At 39.7% G+C, this 14,204-nt stretch overlaps 1 protein-coding gene across 3 annotated transcripts in view; it reads right to left on the reverse strand.

Annotated features, from left to right (window-relative positions):
- LOC136879210 (uncharacterized) overlaps positions 1 to 14,204 on the reverse strand; it is a 1,250,431-nt gene that overhangs the window by 109,108 nt on the left and 1,127,119 nt on the right. The window lies entirely within an intron of this gene.

Raw genomic sequence — 14,204 nt, forward strand, 5'->3', positions numbered from 1 at the left:
TGTATTATTCTCTGCTTCCAGTAATTAACAGCAATTTTCATCCTGTTAGCGTATTGTAGGAATAAAACATCGTACAATTAAGTAGTATTAGAGTATAGTAGTAGCCTATATTAATTAACTGTCGTGTGATCTTTGTGAACTAACCTAGACAATATTTCTTTCCTTTAATTTTTATTTTGCACAGAATGAGTTATCCTATTTTTCCTTTTCTTTTCAATATTCAGTAAAGAATGGCTGAGGAGTATGAGAATAGAAACTGTGGGTGTGGCCAGGTATTAAGTAATATGAGGGAGGAGTTGGACACCTAGAGGGAGATAATTAGGATTCTCTCAGAGGACAGGAAGGAAAGTAGGCCTCCCTCAAACAATGTACAGGATACAGTAGGTGTAACAGAGGGATGGGAAGGAAAGGGAGGAATTGTAGAAGACAGGTGGTCTAATGTTTTAAGGGGAAGAAGATTGCAGAATTCAGAAGATCAGAATTAAGGACAGGTATCGGAGAGAAATCGGTACGAGTCGCTGCAGGTAGAACAACCGAGGGAAGATGTGGAACAGGGTACTGTTGCCGAGAAGTTTGGAAGTAGGAGAAAGGGAAGAGGTAGGAATGGGAAATGTGGAGTAGTGGATAGGAAAAGACAGGTGGAACAGGGTCATGGGTTGGATAAAAGGGAGGAGGAAGCAACTTCTGCAGCTGTCAGGAAAGATAGGACTGACCAGGAGGGGAGCGGTTCAAATGAGGTGGGTAGGGTTGAGGCTCTGGTTATGGGGGATTCCATCGTTAGACATGTGCGGAAAGTGTGTGGAGGAAAAGGGTACCAGCGTAGAGTGTTGTCCAGGAATTAGGTTAAGGCAGATGTTGAGGAAAGGAGAAGGTGGTAGTGTTTCACGTTGGTACTAACAACGTAAGAGAAACAGGTATAAGTACCAACATAGTTGGGGATGTGTGGGACCTGGTAAATGCACCACGGGTGAAGTTTAAGGAAGCGGAGATTGTTATCAGTGAAATACTGAGTAGGAGGGATACTGACTGGAGGGTGATTTGGGGATTTAAATGGATTGGGTATGTGGGAAACTGGGAGTGAGATTTCTAGATCCTAATGGGTGGGTAGGAGACGGGGATCTGCGCTCAGATGGCCTTCACTTAAACCGCAGTGGCACGTATAAGTTAAGAAATTTGTTTAGAGGCGTTATAGGGAGGTACATTCAGGGAAAATGGTGGCCTAGGGAGCGGTGTTAAGGGATCAGAGAACTGGAAATCAAGTAGGGATGACATAAAAATTTCAGTGCTCAACTGTAGAAGTATTGTAAAGAAAGGAGTACAATTAAGTAATTGTAATAAGAGTTGAATCATGGCTGAGAAATGATATAATGGATGCAGAAATTTTCTCATGTTATTGGAGGGTGTATCGTAGATATAGGTTAGGAATGGTAGGAGGGGGAGTATTCATTCTGGTGAAAGAAGAATTTGTAAGCTACGAAAAAGTTACAGATGACAAACACGAAATTCTAGGGGTAAGGCCCATCTCTAAAGATAATAGGCAACTTTATGTCTTTGGACTCTACAGACCAGGAAAGGATAGCGCAGATGGTGATTCAGAATTATTTGATAAGATAATCAGCTATGTGGGAAATGACAGGGAATGGAACGTGATTGTAGCGGGTGATCTCAATTTACCAAATGTCAATTGGGAAGGCAATGCGAATGACAGGAAGCATGACCAACAAATGACAAATAAGTTAATATGTTAAAGGCACCTGATTCAGAAATTGATGGAACCAACTAGAGGGAAGAATATTCTGGATGTGGTGCTGGTAAAACCAGATGAGCTCTATTGAGAAACCGCAGTAATAGATGGTATTAGTGATCACGAAACTTTTTGTGGTACTTAAAATAAATGTGAAAGAAAGGAAGATACGGTATTAAAATTAGGGCTATTAGGCAGTAGCATATGGCTGATAAAACAGGCATGAGGGAGTTTTTAATAAGTAACTATGATCGGTGGGAAACGGTAAATAAAAATGTAAACAGACTCTGGGATGGGTTTAAAGCAATTGTTGAGGAATGTGATAATAGGTTTGTACCTTTAAAGGTTTTAAGGAGTGGTAAAGATCCACTATATTATAACGGGGAAGTAAAGAGACGAAGAAGGTGGTGCAGGTTGGAAAGAAAAAGAGTTAGAAATGGCTGTGGATGTAAGAAGAAAATGAAGGAATTTACTAGGATATTGAATCTAGCAAAGGAGTCAGCTAAGGATAACATGATGGCAAGCATAATTGGTGGTCATACAAATTTTAGTGAAAAATGGAAGAGTATGTATAGGTACTTTAAGGCAGAAACAGGTTCCAAGAATGACATTCCAGGAATCATTAATGAACAAGGGGAGTGTGTTTGCGAGGATCTTCAAAAGGCAGAAGAATTCAGTCAGCAGTATGTAAAGATTGTTGGTTACAAGGATAATGTACAGATTGAGGAGGTGACTAATACTAAAGAAGTATTTCAATTTACCTATGCCAGCAATGACATTTACAGTAAGATACAAATGTTGTAAACTAGAAAAGCAGCTGGAATTTATAAGGTTTTGGGGGATATACTTAAGACAATGGGTTGGGATATAGTACCATATCTGAAGTTCTTGTTTGATTATTGTTTGCATGAAGGAACTTTAACAAATAAATGGAGAGTTGCTATAGTAGCACCTGTGTATAAAGGAAATGGTGATAGACATAAAGCTGAAAATTACAGGCCAGTTAGTTTGACATGCATTGTATGTAAGCTTTGGGAAATCATTCTTTTTGATTATATAAGACATGTTGGCGAAATTAATAACTGGTTTGATAGAAGGCAGTTTGGGTTTAGGAAAGGTTATTCCACTGAAGCCCAACTTGTAGGATTCCAGCAAGTTATAGCAGACATCCTGGATTCAGGAGGTCAGTTGGACTATATCGCGATTGACCTGTCTAAGGCATTTGATAGGGTAGATCATGGGAGACTACTGGCAAAAATGAGTGCAATTGGACTTGACAAAAGAGTGACTGAATGGGTGGCTCTAGAAAATAGAACTCAGAGAATTAGAGTATAACCTACTCTTTATCTCTCCCTGTAATAATTACGACGGGAATTCCTCAAGGCAGTATTATTGGACCTTTATGTTTTCTTACATATATTAATGATATGTGTAAAGAAGTGGAATCAGAGATAAGGCATTTCGCAGATGATGTTATTCTGTACAGAGTAATAAATAAGTTACAAGATTGTGAGCAACTGATAAATGATCTCGATAATGTTGTGAAATGGACAGTAGGCAATGGTATGATGATAAATGGGGATAAAAGTCAGGTTGTGATTTTCACAAATAGGGAAAGTCCTCTCAGTTTTAATTACTGCGTTGATGGGGTGAAAGTTAATCTTGGGGATCATTGTAAGTACCTAGGTGTTAATCACATAATATGATTATAAATAAAGGGCACAGATCTCTGCACATGGGAGCGATTTCCGACAATAGAGTAGCGTTCAAAAATGTTGCAAAGTTTGGGCTGGGAAGAACTGGGAAAAAGGAGACGAGCTGCTCGACTAAGTGGTATGTTCCGAGCCGTCAGTGGAGAGATGGCGTGGGAGGACATCAGTAGACGAATAAGTTTGAGTGGTGTCTTTAAAAGTAGGAAAGATCACAATATGAAGATAAAGTTGGAATTCAAGAGGACGAACTGGGGCAAATATTCATTTATAGGTAGGGGAATTGGGGATTTGAATGACTTACCAAGGGAGATGTTCAATAAATTTCCAATTTCTTTGCAAACATTTAAGAAAAGGCTAGGAAAACAACAGATAGGGAATCTGCCACCTGGGCGATTGCCCTAAATGCAGATCAGTAGTGATTGATTGATTGATTGATTGATTGATTGATTGATTTATTTATTTATTGATTGATTGTCGGCTCACTGGCGCGGTTACTACGCATGCGTCACCTCGAACTCAACACTGGGGGAGCCAAGCGGTACGTGTGTCGCGTACCCTCGCTAATCCAAAAAATTCGCACTGCAACATTTTCTTTCTACATACTGCAGAAAACCGTACTGCAGCAAATGTGTTATTAAAACATTAGTATTACCAACTGACAAGATAAAATTAATTGTTGAACTTACAGGTGCATTAGTACTTACTTTGCTTCTGAAGTCCAAGGGGTGAGCCGGCCTAGCCTCCTACCCACAGTGTTTCCTCATAATTGTCAGCTGTTGTTGGAATATCATGCACTAACATATTTGGTTCTCTTTATAGATATCCTAAGGAGTAATTGCTAGTCAATACAAGAAATTGATGGATTCTTGCTCACCGATGATTCGAACTGTTCCCAGAATTGAGAGGAGTTTTATTTTTGACATTATGTTTGAGGTTAACTTTGAGGAAGGAGGCGACAGTGCTTGAGAGTTCTGGAAAGAGCGAGCGCATTTACCAGTGTTCTCTTTGCAACTTACGACATCCATCATCATCAACAGCTGTCAGAGCATCCTTTAAGCGGTATTTACGGTGCTGTAAATCGTCCAGGGAAGTTGATTCGTGGAAGTTTTGAGCGTCATTGCACAATCGCATAGTACTTAAGCGTAATATAGGCCATTTGTATTTCAGAGTGTATAGCAAATTGTTTGGAACACCAAGATGGGGAAGTATGATAATTAATAAATCCTGCCAGTGGAAGACTTTGGTCATGGTAGTTGGACAATTTAGTCCATTACATGATGTCACCTTAAAGTTTATCACAAGATGTTTACTTAAAGAAAGGTTAGTCGACTGGTGAGTGTACCGGTACTTCTCTACCAGCATCAGCTAGTCTGGGATGGTCCCATATTTCGTGAGGGTGATACAATGGGTTCGTATATAGGCTGGCTGATGTATGTCTGTTTGTCCAGAATGATCACCTTCACAGACAATTATATTACAGTAATTCCCTTTATGTTTCCTTGTGTAGAACAACCTAGAATCTCTTTACAGACAATCACATCAATTCTTCTTATGCTTCCTTGTGTGGAAGGACCTAGAATCTCTTTATAGACTATAATATCAATTCGCCTTATGCTACCTTGTGCAGAAGAACCAAGAACCACCTTTCCTCCTATTTTCGTCAGTTAGGGACCTTATTGTATGATGCTTGAATTTTTCAGTGCTTCATCACGTGCACAGAAGCCGAGGACATGTGCAAGGTTTTCTGTCTGGTTGTCTCATCTGCGGCAACGGGTTGTGCCGTTTTCACATGATGTTTATCAATAATAACCACTATTTGAGCAGCGTGAGTGATAGTGCATGGAATTGAACCCGGCAGGGTCCAACATGGCGCCGGAAAAACTTGACACGCCAATGTATACATACATCGCAAATGGAAAATCTTGAGAAGGAGAAATGGACTTTTATAGTAATTTAAGAAGTTAATTAGGTGTAATGTTAGTTATTTAGCCTTAATTCATAAGTTATGTGTGTTGTAATTAGTTAATTTTAAGAGACGAAGCCAAAGAAGACATGCAAATTAGCAATACATAACGGTAAAGTATCGCAGTTACAAAAATGCGATGGTGGCGGCGCGTATGCCGTGATTATTGAAGCTGTACTCTTTGAACATGTCGCAGTGAACACATTGAATTAAAGATTCCTTTCTACTTACTCTTATGTTGAAAAATAGAAATTCAGATAACCCTTGTTATTGTTAAAAATGATAAAATGTTTTCGAGACGGTAATGTTCAGATTGACTGTAAGCAGAAGGATTGATATTAACTAGCTAAAGCAAATCATTGTATACAAGCATAATCATATGAGGCTCGTAATACAAGGGAGACACAATCCAGAGTAACGAAATGGAAAGCTAACATGTAAAGGTGACCTCCAATCGTCGTAAGCCTGGTGGACATGAAGAGGAGGTAAAAAGCCATGAGCAACCTGGACCCTGGCTCAGTAATGTAATATATTATAATATCTTCTTTTAGACTTTCCTCTATCCTTGTGGACGTGGTATGCAATTTATACGGTAATTAGTGTAGATGTCCGGAAGGAGTTTAATCGATTATGGAGCAAACACATAATAAGCTAGTGTGAGTGATATTGATAATTAAGACATTGTGAAACGCACTTATCCGAGAATGATGTTCTAAATTTAACAATACTAATTAGCGTGTGCGTGATTATTTTAGAGTGATGCGCCGATCTCGGTAGTGTTAATAGATAGTGATATCAACAATTATTAGTGAACAGTGTAGTGAAATCCGTGTATGATATGCATTGGTTTCATTGTAATTTATGTCGATCTGTCTTAAGATATATTAATAACATCGAAGGAAATACGAACACGTGTGACGGTGTGCGTTGTTCCATGCGAATGCTAGGAATCGGATTCTTGTGTCTAATGGTTTAATATTATCCAAGTTACTGTTAATTACGGTGCATTTATGTCGTCAATACGTCATCCACGGCGGCCAAAAGCTTGAAGGACAGTCAACCATCACACACTTCCTTAAGCCATAGGGACCCACGTATATATACAAGAAAGAAGAGTGCCGAGCGGACAGGGTCTAATTCTAAATCGTCTGTAACTAACTGAATCTGCACCAACCACTATCTGTCGTATCTATAACTAACCGCCTATGCAAATATGAATATAGTTTCTTGGCATTTGGTCTTCGCCATATATCATGCGGCTAAGTCGTGAATGTAATGTTGAGTTTATAATTGATATTTTGCGTGTGAATTAATGTTGGTTGGTCTTCGATGATGTGATATGATAATGGAAGTAATGTACTTGTGAAGTACAGTGTTGATACAAATGACGAGTAATGTTGATACAAATGACGAGTAAGTTGAAGTTGGCCGCTGTTAGCGGTGAGAGAAGGTTGTCTGCTCTGCGTTCTCTTGTTATATAATCGCTCGTGTCACAACAGTGTACTTGTTAAGGGGGAGTCGGAAAGCCCCATCTTGATAATGTTAATTTGGGAGAAAATATGCTCCGTTATCTCAGGAAGTATTAAGTTTACAGCTTTGATATTTTTACTGCTTGTATTTACACCCTTTCCATAAGTACTGAACCAGGATGGAATGGTTGGATCAAGCGATTGTAAAGTTATGAGTTTGTTTAATAAGTTCCAAATTTTTAACAAAAATGTCATTATAAATGCATGTAAATCAGAAACTGTCTATGTGAAGTGCTTTTGTCTGGTTCAGTAGCTGTATCATGGCTCAAGGTGACTCTCTGCAAACAATAAACTATCTAGTGTAGTTTCTGAGATAATGGGTCAAACATGTGAAGAAAGTCATTTTACAGAATATGATTTCAAAGTAAAACAAAATGTTCACTCACACATTTACCCACAGCAGTGCCTAAAATCTAACTCTACTTAATCGAAACTATTGAAATGTTTGTTATGACAGCCCCGGAAACCTCTGCGCATTACATTCAGGAATAGAACAGTTAAAAGCACAGCCTCCTAGGTTAAAGGTTTCCACATATTTTATTTTCAAAATGAAACATGTCTAAGTTGTCCAATTTAACACTTGTGCATTGATTTTTAAAATATTTCTTTAAAATGCTTCCATGTGTCGTACTAAAATAAATTATACACCATTTTAATCAGCAGAGTCCAAATAATTGAATGAGATAACATTTGGAAAACGTCTGAATTCGTTTCACTGTTTTCAGTGAAAAAGTGAAAAGAGAAGTAATATCATGGCAACAAAATTTGCAAGGAGGAATACTCTTAAATGCATATTGAACGTGAGAATAAGCCTTCGGCGTGGGACGTACATAATTGGATCCAGTCACTGCTGAAACTCTCATCAGACCAAATCGACATGATCCAGCTGGACAATCTGGAAACCGCAGCGTATATTAAGGTAATTCCAGCAGTGATTTACGAACGTTTGATATGTCACTATTCAGGGATTCAGAAAATAATGTTAAGTGATGGTCGTATAGGAAAAGTTACTGTGATGACAGCTGACAGAGTACAAAAGAATGTTCGAATGCTTAATGTTCCCCCGAAGTACCTAAAGAATCCATTTAGTTAGCGTTAAGTAAATACGGGAAAGTGGTAAAACACAGGGAAGAGGAGTGGTCACAGCAGTACCCCTTCAAAGTACGCAACGGTATACGTGCTATTAGAATAGAGTTAAAAGACCCAATACCTTCCTTCTTATATATTAAAGGCTTTCGTGTACAGGTTATTTATGACGGCCAAACTAGGACATGCCTTGCTTGTAATTCGCCCAGTCACTTGAAACCGGAGTGTCCGCTACGAAAGAATCGCTTGGCAGAACGAAGGAGTATCAACACACACACACACACACACACACACACACACACACACACACACACACACACACACACACACACACACACACACACACACACACACACACACACACACACACACACACACACACACACACACACACACACACACACACACACACACACACACACACACACACACACACACACACACACACACACACACACACACACACACACACACACACACACACACACACACACACACACACACACACACACACACACACACACACACACACACACACACACACACACGCACACGCACACACACACACACACACACACACACACACACACACACACACACACACACACACACACACACACACACACACACACACACACACACACACACACACACACACACACACACACACACACACACACACACACACACACACCTGTTAACTCCACCGTCAGTGAACTAGACCCAGCTCTACTAGTTTCAACCTCGCTTAGCGAGCCACACAACAACGCCAGTAAACAAGCCCCGAGGGCAGATATACACAATAAGGAGAACACAACACACAACCCGGCTATTGACAGGAATGAATTTCCTTCGGTCACGGAGAGTCAGAATAAACGTATGAAGACTGAGTTGGAACATAGCATTTCCAAATCCCTACCTTCTGAAATCCATGAACAAATTAATGCAACTAAAGAGGTGCCTTCCATATTCCTTGGCCAAAAAGTAAGCTCCACGCCAGCCCAGGAGACAGTGAATTACCTGATAGATACTCCAAGGATCCCCTTAATCCTGGATCTTAGCCAGACCCCGAACAACGCATCTCTCCCCTCTAGGACGGAATACGAATTTATGAACAGTACAGATACGCCCGATAGGGACTTAATAGATACCGAAATGGCAGAGGAAGGTTTGGAAACCGAAAAGTGTATTGGAAAAGAGAACCAGAGTAACATGTTTTCACCTAGAATGAGAAACATAAATAAAACACTCAATACGTCATCCACGGCGCCAAAAGCTTGAAGGACAGTCAACCATCAGACACTTCCTTAAGCCATAGGGACCCACGTATATATACAAGAAAGAAGAGTGCCGAGCAGCCAGGGTCTAATTCTAAATCATCTGTAACTAACTGACTCTGCACCGACCACTATCTGTCGTATCTATAAATAACCGCCTAGCAAATCTGAATATAGAGTCTTGGCATTTTGCTTTCTCTCTCTGTCTTATTATGGTGAATCTTCTTACAACGTACGCCACCCTTAATATTAATGGAGCAAGAAGTGTTACAACTCAAGCGCTGCTTAGTCGGTTCGTGAAGGATATCTTGATATCTTGATATCTTGATATCTTATTCCTCCAGGAAGTTAACGAGACAAACTTCCACTTCTTATATAACCATGACTATATAACGAACGTAGGTGATAACTTCAGAGGAACTGCAATAGTATACAGGAAAGGAATTCAGCTCACTGATGTCATCATGGACATTACGGGAAGGTTTCTGTCTGCCACCTACAATAACACAACGTTGCAGTAGCGGCTTTTCAGGTGCATCAGGTACAGCCCGGCTGCACTAACATTTCTCAAAACAATTGTCTATCATTTTCTGTATCCCTACATTTTCTGTTTAAAACATATTCGTTGAAAAATCCGAAGAGTGCGCTCTATATGTTGTGATTACTCAACATGCGTAGCGCTCAGAGTTAAGCGACCACCGCTGTTCGCTTCACTTCCGAGTGCTGCGGACTGAGTGCAGCCCTTTCAATGCTCAAAGCAGTGCGGGCTGATCTGTGACGTGCAACACAACGGTTGCCATGACAACGCTCAAGACTGTCATGAGTACGCTCGCATACGGTTGTATTTTGCGTGGTGCAGCCCAGCGAGTCTCTGGGATATTCGGCTGCTTGGCCCGAGCTGGGACGATATTATCCGAACCCAACCGAACGTGTAACCCGCCCTCTGCGCTTAGGTTAGGTCCTACAGCATTGCTGCCAATATTGGTATCTCAATCTCACGCTAAAATACAATCTAACAAAGATACATTTACTAGTATATTTTGTCGCGAGAGTTGTGGCTACTGTTACACCAGCTGTAACAAGAAGCTTGTTATAAATTTGAACGTGTGGTGCACGGAGTATTCTTTCATAGTGAAAATAAATGTCCGTTGTTATAATGTGAATCGTGGCCATGTGGCGGATTAATTATGAGTGAACTGTAAATAACATAAGCGCATTTGAAGAGCATTTAATAGCACAGCTCACACGGTGAGCTCTTGGCGTTTTCATAGTTACTATGTGAAGCGTAGAATAATTATTGTCGTATGGATGTTTGGAGAGAAAGTGCGTTTGAAATTCATTAGGGATATAAATATGTAGTATTATAGTATTTAAATCTTTTCTTATAGCGTGAAAGAATAGTGTTCCCTCCAAAGCGTGCTTTAACATGGAACCCTCCGTGGATTTAGTTTGTATTTTAAGAGAAACTCCGTTTTCGAAATGGAAGGAGGATAAAAGAGAAATTTTATCAGTCAATCGTCCCCAGCCAGATTTGACATATCAGAAAATAACAGGTACCGGTACTGCCTCCGGTAAGATGCACACACGAACTTTCCAAGTATCTTGGTATAGTAGTTATCCGTGGTTATGCGGTAGTCATTACTCGCAGAAACACTTTTGTTGGCCTTGTCTTATTGTTGGAATGAAACAGGGAGTCTGGAATCACACAGGATTTGAAAATATGTCCTGTGCTACTAGGTCTTTCCAAAAGCACGAAGGTTCCTCGGAGCATATTAAAATGCCGTGGGATTTAAAGAACTTAAGAAGAATCAGAATCAAATTGCTGGCGCTTTAAGAAAAATGCTCGTCTATACATCACAAAATTTAATGAGAATGTGCGGCTTAACAGACTTTTCAATGCAGTTTTATTTCTTTCTAAGCAGGAAATGACATTTAGAAGCCAAGATGAGAGCGGCGACTCCTTAAATAGAGGGAATTTCAAAGAACTGTTGAAACTTCTAGTTTCCAACAGCTCGTTAGAAATGCAGCAGCATTATGCTTCTATAAAGAAAGTTTTTAGCGCAGAATCGAAAACTATACAATGTGAGTTAATAGACTGCATCTGTACCTTCATTAGGGATGCTGTGAAAGAAGAAATTTTAGAAACCTATTTCCTTTCACAGTTCAGGTTGACGATACGACTGACATCACAAAGAAATCGCAGTGTTCGGTGATACTTCGGTATATTATCCACAAAGGTGCACTAGTTGAACGCTTTCTTGGTTTGTTGAAGTTAGTTCGGACCGTACGGCGATTACTTTATTCAGCTTGCTGCTGACTGTATTGAGTGAAATTTCCTACAAAACAAAATTGATTGGTCAGTGTTATGACGGAACTAGTGTCATGGCAGGTCATCTAAATTGTCTTCAAACGTAGGTCAAGGAGGATGCCCCTCAAGCATTATTTGTACATTGTTCGGCACACTGATTAAATCTAGTGGTACAGCAAAGTATTACCAACATATCAGAGTGCCGTATTTTTTTTCCGAGTCTTGGTGGTATTCTTTCATTTATTCATTCATCAGCCAAAAGAACTTTCGTCGCAGATTCAGTAATTGCGAAGCGAATACCATCTGGTGTGGATACACGTTGGTCGTCACATGGGAAACTTTTGAGCGTGGTTGTCGAGGAGTGGGAGGGATTGAAATAAATTTTTGAAAGAATCATGTACGATTCTCAGTCAGACGAAAAAACCATTCGCCAATCAGAGGGGTTGTTTAATAACTTTAATAGCTTCCAGTTCACATTTTTATCAATGGTATTCAATGACATTTTTGAGCTTGCTAATATATTATTTAACGTGCCCCAAAAGAAGTCTCTGGACGTTTAGTTCTGTCTTTCAAAAGTAAGACCCACACGGCAACTGACACTAGGTGAAAGGAATGAAGAAACATTTAAAACCAGTTTTAGTAGAAGAAAACCAAAATTGAACTAAAAAGACATTCTGGTTTAAAAACAGAAAGTGAAATTTTTCTAAAGTATCGAGTACTTTATTTTCAGATAATGGGTTTAGTCTCCGTAGAGACTGATACAAGATTTCAAGATATGCAGAAGCTCCAATTTCTTTGCTTAGGGGATAGCTGTAAGTTTGAAGAATTTTCTAAAATCCTCCCTCTTGATGGTCTAGAGAACTTAAAAATGTCTTACCCCACGACATTTGACACACAGGTTAAAAAATGAACTTCAGTTTATCTATTTTGATTCCACCTACAAAAATACCAGTTTGGAGGAAATAATTCTCAATAAAAATGAACTCACGGACGTTTTCAAAGAATCGTATAAACTATTTTAATTAATACTTACCATACCGTCTACCAGCTCCTCAGTAGAAAGAAGCTTTTCGTGCCTTAAGCGGATAAAAACCTACCTAAGGAATTCAACATCGCAGGAGAGGTTGACTGCGCTGGCAACTATATCCCTGGAGAAGTCACTGCTCAGCGACTTGATGGATACAATGCCCTTTTACGATGACATCATTGATAAGTTCGCTGCTTCAAAGGACGGAAGAATAGATTTAACGTACAAGCAATAGACGTTACCGAATGTAATATTTCTTTTTTAGTTGATGTTATAGTTACATTGTGCTTTTTAAAGTAATTGCATGAAAATTACACAGCGGATATTTGTAGACCATTATCATACCAAAAGATCTCCCCGATCCCTTATTTCCTCCTGGCTAGATTATCCAACACACCTATTCAAAATGTAGGCTACACATTTATTGCAGATGCGAGTGCTGGGCTGCACCAAACTTACAACCCACGAGCCGCCACTGCAACGTTGATAAACGTATATAGCCCATCCGGGTCGCAGTACAAACAGGAACGAAACTTATTATATAAAAATGAAATAGTGCCCCATTTAGTGACACCTGATCCAATAATTCTAGTAGGTGATTTTCAACTGCACTCTTCACCCACGAGACAAAACAGTTACTGTACTTTAAACTTTTGTCCAGGCCTTCAGACAATCATATTAGTCTATGCAGCTGAAGGATGTGTGGCAGCGGTTACACGGCCCACATGTCGAATTTACATATTGCCGTGGGGAGTCGAAATCCAGGATAGATAGGATGTACGTATCCACGCCACAAGTACAGCTCCTCGATATCTGTAAGGTGATTAAAGTCGCCTTTAGCGATCACCATAGCGTTCTAGTAATGATGAAGACAACAAGGAGTGACAGCTGCATCATTGGGAAAGGAATACGGAAGATGAATAGGTCTGTTTTCAATAATACTGAGGATGTCCAACGTTTCACGGAGTGTTATCACCAATGCAAATTAGCACAAAATCGCTATAGTAGTGTGATGGACTGGTTGACATATAAATTTAAACCTACAATTAGATTTCTCGGACGAACAATTGCGTATGAGCACAACCAGGAAACAAGTAGGAAAATTGAATTCTATGACAGAATTATGTTTGATCTGCATTAAAAGGAACAGCAAGGCCAAAATGTATCTTCTGCATTACATTCTATAAAGAGAATTATTTTAGGTATTAAGGAAAGCAGTCTAGAACAACTACATCAGCACGTGAAAGGCACTTCCCTCATAGAAAGAGATAAAATCTCTCCCTACCACATTGCCAAGATTAGACGATCAGCCAATAAGCAATATATTAATCGATGGGATAATGGTAAAGGGACAATGTTCACTACAAAGGAACACCTCCTTGCAGAAAGTGAGAAATACTTCCGTGAAATGTCTTCAGAAAACAGCATCTCAGAGTTCGATAGTGACAGACACTTTCATCATCTGTAAAGTCATCTAGAAGGAGATGATATAGCACATCGTACTAATAATATTTCTAAAGAAGAAGTGAAGCGAGCGTTAGACCATACTGCACCAAAT

This window comes from Anabrus simplex, chromosome 8 (assembly GCF_040414725.1).
Source record: "Anabrus simplex isolate iqAnaSimp1 chromosome 8, ASM4041472v1, whole genome shotgun sequence".
Classification (NCBI taxonomy): domain Eukaryota; kingdom Metazoa; phylum Arthropoda; class Insecta; order Orthoptera; family Tettigoniidae; genus Anabrus; species Anabrus simplex.